The sequence below is a fragment of the Arachis hypogaea genome, chromosome 3 (assembly GCF_003086295.3).
Source record: "Arachis hypogaea cultivar Tifrunner chromosome 3, arahy.Tifrunner.gnm2.J5K5, whole genome shotgun sequence".
Taxonomy (NCBI): Eukaryota; Viridiplantae; Streptophyta; class Magnoliopsida; order Fabales; family Fabaceae; genus Arachis; species Arachis hypogaea.
Window position 1 is genome coordinate 37,112,000 of NC_092038.1, and position 9,447 is coordinate 37,121,446.

Genomic DNA, 9,447 nt, shown 5'->3' on the forward strand with positions numbered 1-9,447 from the left:
CTAGTTGCTCTAATGCAATAGAACTGCAAGTTCCATGGACTTCTATCAGAAGATCTCTACCAGTTTTTAACTGAGTTCTTGCAGATCTGTGAGACTGTTAAGACTAATGGAGTAGATCCTGAAGTCTACAGGCTCATGCTTTTCCCTTTTGCTGTAAGAGACAGAGCTAGAACATAGTTGGACTCACAACCTAAAGATAGCCTGGACTCTTGGGATAAGCTGGTCACGGCCTTCTTGGCTAAGTTCTTTCCTCCTCAAAAGCTGAGCAAGCTTAGAGTGGATGTTCAGACCTTCAAACAAAAAGATGGGGAATCCCTCTATGAAGCTTGGGAAAGATACAAGCAGATGACCAAGCGGTGTCCTTCTGACATGCTTTCAGAGTGGACCATTTTGGATATATTCTATTATGGTCTATCTGAGTTCTCTAAGATGTCACTGGACCATTCTGCAGGTGGATCCATTCACCTAAAGAAAACGCCTGCAGAAGCTCAAGAACTCATTGAAATGGTTGCAAATAACCAATTCATGTACACTTCTGAGAGGAATTCTGTGAGTAATGGGACGCCTCAGAGGAATGGAGTTCTTGAAATTGATGCTCTGAATGCCATATTGGCTCAGAACAAAATGTTGACTCAGCAAGTCAACATGATTTGTCAAAGTCTGAATGGATGGCAAAATACATCCAACAGTACTAAAGAGGCATCTTCTGAAGAAGAAGCTTATGATCTTGAGAACCCTGCAATAGCAGAGGTGAATTACATGAGTGAACCCTATGGGAACACCTATAATTCCTCATGGAGAAATCATCCAAATTTCTCATGGAAGGATCAACAAAAGCCTCAACAAGGCTTTAATAATGGTAGAAGAAACAGGCTTAGCAATAGCAAGCCTTTTCCATCATCTTCTCAGCAATAGACAGAGAATTTTGAGCAGAGTCCCTCTAGCTTAGCAAACATAGTTTCTGATCTGTCTAAGGCCACTTTAAGTTTCATGAGTGAAATAATGTCCTCCATCAGAAATTTTGAGACACAAGTAGGTCAGTTGAGTAAGAAAATCACTGAAACCCCTCCTAGTACTCTCCCAAGCAATACTGAAGAGAATCCAAAAAGAGAGTGCAAGGCCATTGGTGCACAAAATTGCAATCACACTTTTGCAATACGCACAACTAACCAGAAAGTGCACTGGGTCGTCCAAGTAATACCTTACGTGAGTAAGGGTCGAATCCCACGGAGATTGTTGGCTTGAAGCAAGCTATGGTTATCTTATTAATCTTAGTCAGGATACCAATAGGATTCTTTTGCCTCGATTATAAAAGATAAAAGAGCATGAAATAAATACTTATTATGCAGTAATGGAGAATATGTTGGAGTTTTGGAGATGCTTTGTCCTCTGAATTTTAGCTTTTTTCTTGTCCTCCTCTTCACACACGCAAGGCTCCTTCCATGGCAAGCTGTATGTAGGGCATCACCGTTGTCAATGGATACTTCCCATTCTCTCAGTGAAAATGGTCCAAATGCTCTGTCACAGCACGGCTAACCATCTGTTGGTTCTCGATCATGTCAGAATAGAATCCATTGATCCTTTTGCGTCTATCACTACGCCCAACACTCGCGAGTTTGAAGCTCATCACACTCATCCAATCCCAGAATCCTACTCGGAATACCACAAACAAGGTTTAGAGTTTCCAGATTCTCAAGGATGCTGCCAATGGATTCTAGCTTATACCACGAAGATTCTGATTAAGGAATCTAAGAGATACTCATTCAATCTAATGTAGAATGGAGGTGGTTGTCAGGCACACGTTCATGGATTGAGGAAGGTGATGAGTGTCACGGATCATCACCTTCTTCATAGTGAAGCGCGAATGAACATCTTAGATAGGAACAAGCGTGTTGAATGGAAAACAGAAATAATTGCATTAATTCATCGAGACGCTGCAGAGCTCCTCACCCCCAACAATGGAGTTTAGAGACTCATGCCGTCAAAAGGTACAAAGTTTAGATCTAAAAATGTCATGAGATATAAAATAAGTCTCTAAAATTTGTTTAAATTCTAAACTAGTAACCTAGGTTTACAAAAAATGAGTAAACTAAGATGGATAGTGCAGAAATCCACTTCTGGGGCCCACTTGGTGTGTGCTGGGGCTGAGACTTAAGCTTCTCACGTGCCTGGGCTGTTCTTGGAGTTGAACGCCAGGTTGTAACCTGTTTCTGGCGTTGAACTCCAACTTGCAACCTGTTTCTGGCACTGAACGCCAAACTGCAATATGGAACTGGCGTTGAATGCCAGTTTACGTCGTCTATCTTCGCGAAAAGTACAGACTATTATATATTGCTGGAAAGCCCTGGATGTCTACTTTTGAAACCAATTAAGAGCGCGCCAAGTGGACTCCTGTAGCTCCAAAAAATCCTTCTGAGTGCAGGGAGGTCAGAATCCAACAACATCAGCAGTCCTTTTTCAGCCTAAATCAGATTTTTGCTCAGCTCCCTCAATTTCAGCCAGAAAATACCTGAAATAACAGAAAAAGACACAAACTCATAGTAAAGTCCAGAAATATGAATTTTGCCTAAAAACTAATAAAATTATACTAAAAACTGACTAAAACATACTAAAATCTACATGAAATTACCCCCAAAAAGCGTATAAAATATCCGCTCATCACAACACCAAACTTAAACTGTTGCTTGTCCTCAAGCAACTAGATAAATAAAATAGGATAAAAAGAAACTAAGAAGCAATAATATCTCAGAGTTTTAAGTGAAGCTCAGATTCTAATCAGATGAGTGGGACTAGTAGCTCTTTGCCTCTGAATAGTTTTGGCATCTCACTTTATCCTTTGAAATCCAAAATGATTGGCATCCATAGGAACTTAGAATTCAGATAGTATTATTGATTTGCCTAGTTTAGTTTGTTGATTCTTGAACACAGTTACTTTATGAGTCTTGGCCGTGGCCCTAAGCACTTTGTTTTCCAGTATTACCACCGGATACATAAATGCTACAGACACATAACTGGGTGAACCTTTTCATATTGTGACTTAGCTTTGCTAGAGTCCCTAATTAGAGGTGTCCAGAGTTCTTAAGCACACTCTTTTACTTTGGATCACGACTTTAACCACTCAGTCTCAAGCTTTTCACTTGGACCTGCATGCCACAAGCACATGGTTAGGGACACCTTGATTTAGCCGCTTAGGCCTGGATTTATTTCCTTGGGCCCTCCTATCCATTGATGCTCAAAGCCTTGGATCCTTTTCACCCTTGCCTTTTGGTTTAAAGGGCTATTGGCTTTTTCTACCTCTTTTGCTTTTTTTTTCACTGCTTTTTCTTGCTTCAAGAATCAATTTTATGATTTTTCAGATCATCAATAATATTTCTCTTGTTCATCATTCTTTCAAGAGCCAATACTTTTAACATTCATGGATTTCAATATCACAAAAAATATGCACTGTTCAGGCATTCATTCAGAAAACAAAAAGTATTGCCACCACATATAAATAATTAGAATTTTTCTTATTAAGAACTCAAAATTAAATTGCCTCTTTATTCTAAAAATCTACTATTTTATTCATGTTTGATGATGATGAGAAAAATAAATTATAGCTTAATTGGAAATAAAATCAAAATAGATATACTAATTACTACTACTCCTATATAACTTCTAAGGTAAATCTATAAGACAACTATCACAGAGTAAAGCTAAGATTAGGACTCAACAACCTTTATTTTGGAAAGTGGATGTTTCTCTAGTCTGTGGGGTGCTTGATCTTTTAAGAGATAATTTCTGACGCTTCAGTTCCTTCAAGTCACGCCTTTGCTCTTCTTGTTCCCCAAGCAGTTTGCAAAGTATGCTATTTTGATTATTCTGTTCTTCCTTTATTTGGTCCATAGCTTCTTGCAACTTAGTAACCAATGCTTCAAGATGCTCCCAGTATTCAAATTGAGGAAATTCCGGGAGGAATTCCTGTGCTCTCCTTTTGATGGGTTCATCCTGCCCTTGTTGTTTTTCCATTGATGTTTTGGTGATTGGTCGCTCAACTGAGATATACTCAGTTATTCCCATCTTTACTCCAGCATCTTTACATAGCATAGATATTAAGCTAGGATAAGCCAATTTGGCATCTTTGGAGTTCTTGTTTGCAATCATGTAAATTTCACATGAAATCAACTGATGAACTTCCACTTCTCTTCCTAACATAATGCAGTGGATCATCACTGCTCTTTTAATAGTGACCTCAGAGCGGTTGCTAGTGGGCAGTATAAAACGCCCAATGAAGTCCAGCCAGCCTCTGGTGACTGGTTTGAGATCTTCTCTTTTGAGTTGATTTGGGACGCCCTTGGTGCTGGTGGTCCACCTGGCTCCAGGGAGGCATATATCCTCTAGAATCTTGTCCAGGCCTTTATTTGTTCTCATCATTCTCCTATTATAGGAGTCTGGGTCATCTTTCAGCTGGGGTAGCTTAAAGATCTCCCTGATTTTATCAGGGTGGATGTGAACAATCTTTCCTCTAACCAAGATCCGATAGTCATAGAGAGCAGTTCCAGATATTCTCTGCCTGTCTGTTTGCCACAGATTAGCGTAGAATTCCTGAACCATGTTTCTTCCCACCTTTGTCTCAGGATTAGCTAGGATTTCCCAGATCATGTTTTGAATTTGCTCTTGGATCTCCAGATATTCATCTTCTTTTAGATCGAATTTGACTTCCGGATCACTGACCTTAGACCCATTATTTTGTAGTAATGGTCTGAATGTTCTTTGGTTAAGAACTTCCCTTGATTCCAAAGTGGTTTTGGAATACTCTCTTTCTTGCCTCTTGGAGTGGGTTGTTTTCCTTTAGGAGCCATGATCTTAGTAGGTATGGTTTAGTGATAACGGATAAACACACCAAACTTAGAGGTTTTCTTGTCCTCAAGCAAAAGAAAAAAAAGGAGAGGGATAGAAGGAGAGCTTGTTTTTGAATTGGTGAAGAAAGGGGAGAGGCCGAGAGTGGATTTAAAGGGAGGGGGTGGATATTTCGAAAATTTTGAAGAAAGATAAGATAGAAGATATGATTTATAAAAGATAAATATGATAAAAAAAAGATATAATTTAAAATTAAAAAGTTGTGAATGATATTTGAAAAAGATAAATCTGAATTTTTATTTTGAAAAAGATTTTAAAAGAAAATTGAGTTTTTAAAAAAAATTATTTGAAAAGGAACTGGATGGGATTTGAAAAGGATTTGTGTTTATGAATTAAGATACATTTGATATTTTTAAAAATGAGATTTTAGAAATTAGGATTAAAATTTTTGGAATTGAAGGATGAGAGTTTGTAACATGTTTATGCAAGAAATCATGAATTGGAATATAAAAATTTTGAAAAATGTGAATTAAAAATGAAATTACCTCCTCCCCACAATCCTGGCGTTAAACGCCCAAACGCTGCATGTTTTGGGCGTTTAACGCCCATTTGCAGCTTCTCCTAGGCGTTCAACGCCCAGCTGTTGCTTCTAGCTGGCGTTGAATGCCAGGAACTCCTTTGTCACTGGGCATTTTTTTGAACGCCCAGGACGCCCTAAATCTTGCGTTAAACGCCCAGAAGGTGCTTCTTTCTGGCATTCAACGCCCAGAAGATGCTTCCTTCTGGCGTTTAACGCCCAGATGGCTATCTCTACTGGCGTTGAACGCCCAGTAGATGCTTCTTTTGGGCGTTCAATGCCCAAAACAACTCTTACTGGCTTTTTCGCACCAGTGAGCTTTTTTTTGCTGTTTTATCCTCTGAATCCTTCTATAACTCTGTAAATTCAAGCAATTGCTATTTTACCTTGAAGATAATTGACATAAACCTGTAAAAATCAATTAATTAACAAATAAGCTTTATAAATGGCTGGGTTGCCTCCCAGCAAGCGCTTCTTTATTGTCTTTAGTTGGACTATTACTGAGCTTTAATCAAGTCTTAGTTTTGAGCATTCTCGCTCAAAATTGCTTTCAAGATAATGTTTGACTCTCTGTCCATTAACAATGAACTTTTTGTTAGAATCATTATCCTAAAGCTCCACGTATCCATATGGTGACACACTTGTAATCACATATGGACCTCGCCACCGGGATTTCAATTTCCCGGGGAATAATCTGAGCCTAGAATTAAATAGCAGAATTTTCTGCCATGGCTTAAAGACTCTAGATGATAGTTTCTTATCATGCCATCTTTTTGCTTTCTCTCTGTAAATTTTTGCATTTTCGAAAGCATTGAGTCTGAATTCCTCTAGCTCATTTAACTGGAGCAATCATTTTTCTCCAGCTAACTTGGCATCAAGGTTTAGGAATCTGGTTGCCCAATAGGCCTTATGTTCCAGTTCCACTGGCAAGTGACAGGCTTTTTCATACACCAGCTGGTATGGAGAAGTTCCTATAGGTGTCTTGAATGCTGTTCTGTATGCCCATAGAGCATCATCCAAGCTTCTTGCCCAATCCCTTCTACGGTTAATCACAGTCCATTCCAGGATTCTTTTAAGTTCTCTATTAGAGACTTCAGCTTGCCCATTTGTCTATGGATGATATGGAGTAGCTACCCTATGGCTAACTCCATATCGAACCAAAGCAGAGTAAAGCTGTTTATTGCAGAAATGAGTGCCCCCATCACTGATTAGTACTCTAGGGATACCAAATCTACTGAAGATGTGTTTTCGGAGGAATTTCAGCACTGTCTTAGTATCATTAGTGGGTGTTGCAATAGCTTCCACCCATTTGGATACATAATCCACTGCCACCAGAATATAAGTATTTGAGTATGATGGTGGGAAAGGTCCCATGAAGTCAATACCCCATACATCAAACAACTCAATCTCTAAGATCCCTTGTTGAGGCATGGCATAACTGTGAGGCAGATTGCCAGATCTTTGGCAACTGTCACAATTAAATACAAACACTCAGGAGTCTTTGTAGAGAGTAGGCCAGTAGAAGCCACATTGGAAGACTCTTGTGGCTGTTCACTCACTTCCAAAATGTCCTCCATACTGTGATCCATGGCAGTGCCAGAGGATCTTCTGTGCTTCTTCTTTAGGCACACATCTACGGATTACTCCCTCTGCACATCTCTTGAAAAGATATGGTTCACATCTCTTGAAGAGATATGGTTCATTCCAAAGATAGTACTTTGCATCTGTGATCAATTTCTTTGTTTGCTGCCTACTGTACTCTTTGGGTATGAATCTCACTGCCTTGTAGTTTGCAATGTCTGTAAACCATGGCATTTCCTGGATGGCAAAGAGTTGCTCATCCGGAATGTTTTCAGAGATCTCAGTAAGAGGGAGGGACGCCCCTTCTACTGGTTCTATTCGGGACAGGTGATCTGCTACTTGGTTCTCTGTCCCTTTTCTGTCTCTTATTTTTATATCAAACTCTTGCAGAAGCAACACCCATCTGATGAGTCTGGGTTTTGAATCCTGCTTTGTGAGTATATATTTAAGAGCAGCATGGTCAGTGTACACAATCACTTTTGATCCTACTAAATAAGATCTAAACTTGTCAATGGCGTAAACCACTGCAAGTAACTCTTTTTCTATGGTTGTGTAGTTCTTCTGTGCGTCATTTAAAACACGACTGGCATAGTAAATGACGTGCAGAAGCTTGTCATGCCTTTGTCCCAACACTGCACCAATGGCATGGTCACTGGCATCACACATCAGTTCAAATGGTAATGTCCAGTCTGGTGCTGTGACCAGCTTAGCTTTCAGAGTCTCAAATTCCTGCAGACACTCCTTATCAAAGATAAATGGCATATAAGCAGCTAGCAGATTACTCAGAGGTTTGGCGATTTTTGAAAAATCTTTTATAAACCTTCTATAGAATCCTGCATGCCCCAGAAAGCTTCTGATTGCCTTAACATTGACAGGTGGTGGTAATTTTTCAATTACCTCTACCTTAGCTTGATCCACCTCTATTCCCTTGTTTGAAATTTTATGCCCAAGGACAATTCCTTCAGTCACCATAAAGTGACATTTCTCCCAGTTTAAAACCAGGTTAGTCTCTTGGCACCTCTTTAGAACAAGTGCTAGATGGTCAAGACAGGAGCTGAATGAGTCTCCAAATACTGAAAAGTCATCCATAAAGACTTCTAGAAATTTTTCCACCATATCAGAGAAAATAGAGAGCATGCACCTTTGAAAGGTTGCAGGTGCATTGCACAAGCCAAATGGCATCCTTCTGTGTGCAAATACTCTGGATGGACATGTGAATGCTATTTTCTCTTGATCTTGGGGATCTACTGCAATTTGATTATAACCTGAATATCCATCCAGGAAGCAGTAGTATTCATGACCTGCTAGTCTTTCTAGCATCTGGTCTATGAATGGTAAAGGAAAATGATCCTTTCTGGTAGCTGTATTGAGCCTTCTGTAATCAATACACATACGCCACCCTGTAACTATTCTTGTAGGAACCAGTTCATTTTTTTCATTATGAACCACTTTCATGCCACCCTTCTTAGGGACGACTTGGACAGTGCTTACCCAGGGGCTGTCAGAAATGGGATAAATAATCCCAGCCTCTAGTAATTTAGTGACCTCCTTCTGCACCACCTCCTTCATGGCTGGATTCAGCCGCCTCTGTGGTTGAACCACTGGCTTAGCGTCACCCTTCAATAGGATCTTGTGCATGCATCTGGCTGGGCTAATGCCCTTAAGATCACTGATGGACCACCCAAGAGTTGTCTTGTGTGTCCTTAGCACTTGAATTAGTGCTTCCTCTTCCTGTGGCTCTAAGGTAGAGCTTATGATTACAGAAAAGGTATCACCTTCTCCCAGAAATGCATATTTTAGGGATGGTGATAATGGTTTAAGCTCGGGTTTGGGAGGTTTCTCCTCTTCCTGAGGGATTTTCAGAGGTTCTACTATTCTCTCTGGTTCTTCCAGATCAGGCTGAACATCTTTAAAGATATCCTCTAGCTCTGATTCGAGACCCTCAGTCATATTGACCTCTTTTACCAGAGAGTCAATAATATCAATGCTCATGAAGTCATTTTGGGTGTCTGGATGCTGCATAGCTTTGACAACATTCAACTTAAACTCGTCCTCATTGACTCTCAGGGTCACTTCCCCTTTTTGGACATCAACGAGGGTTCGTCCAGTTGCTAGGAAAGGTCTTCCTAGAATGAGAGTTGCACTCTTGTGCTCCTCCATTTCCAGCACCACAAAATCGGTGGGAAAGGCAAATGGCCCAACCTTGACAATCATGTCTTCAATTACGCCTGATGGGTATTTAATGGAGCCATCAGCAAGTTGGAGACATATCTGGGTTGGTTTAACTTCATCAGTCAACCCAAGCTTTTTTATAGTAGCTGCAGGTATTAGGTTAATACTTGCCCCAAGATCACATAGAGCTTGCTTGGTACAAGTACCTTCTAATGTGCATGGTATCACAAAGCTTCCCGGATCTTTAAGCTTCTCAGGTAAGCTTTTCAGAATGACTG

At 40.0% G+C, this 9,447-nt stretch overlaps 1 non-coding gene across 1 annotated transcript; it reads right to left on the reverse strand.

Moving 5' to 3' along the window:
• Positions 1 to 267: 267 nt before the first annotated feature.
• LOC112793107 (small nucleolar RNA R71) lies at positions 268 to 375 on the reverse strand. The gene has a single exon (XR_003197817.1). It is a non-coding gene; the product is annotated as a small nucleolar RNA R71 (small nucleolar RNA).
• Between the last annotated feature and the right edge of the window lie 9,072 nt (positions 376 to 9,447).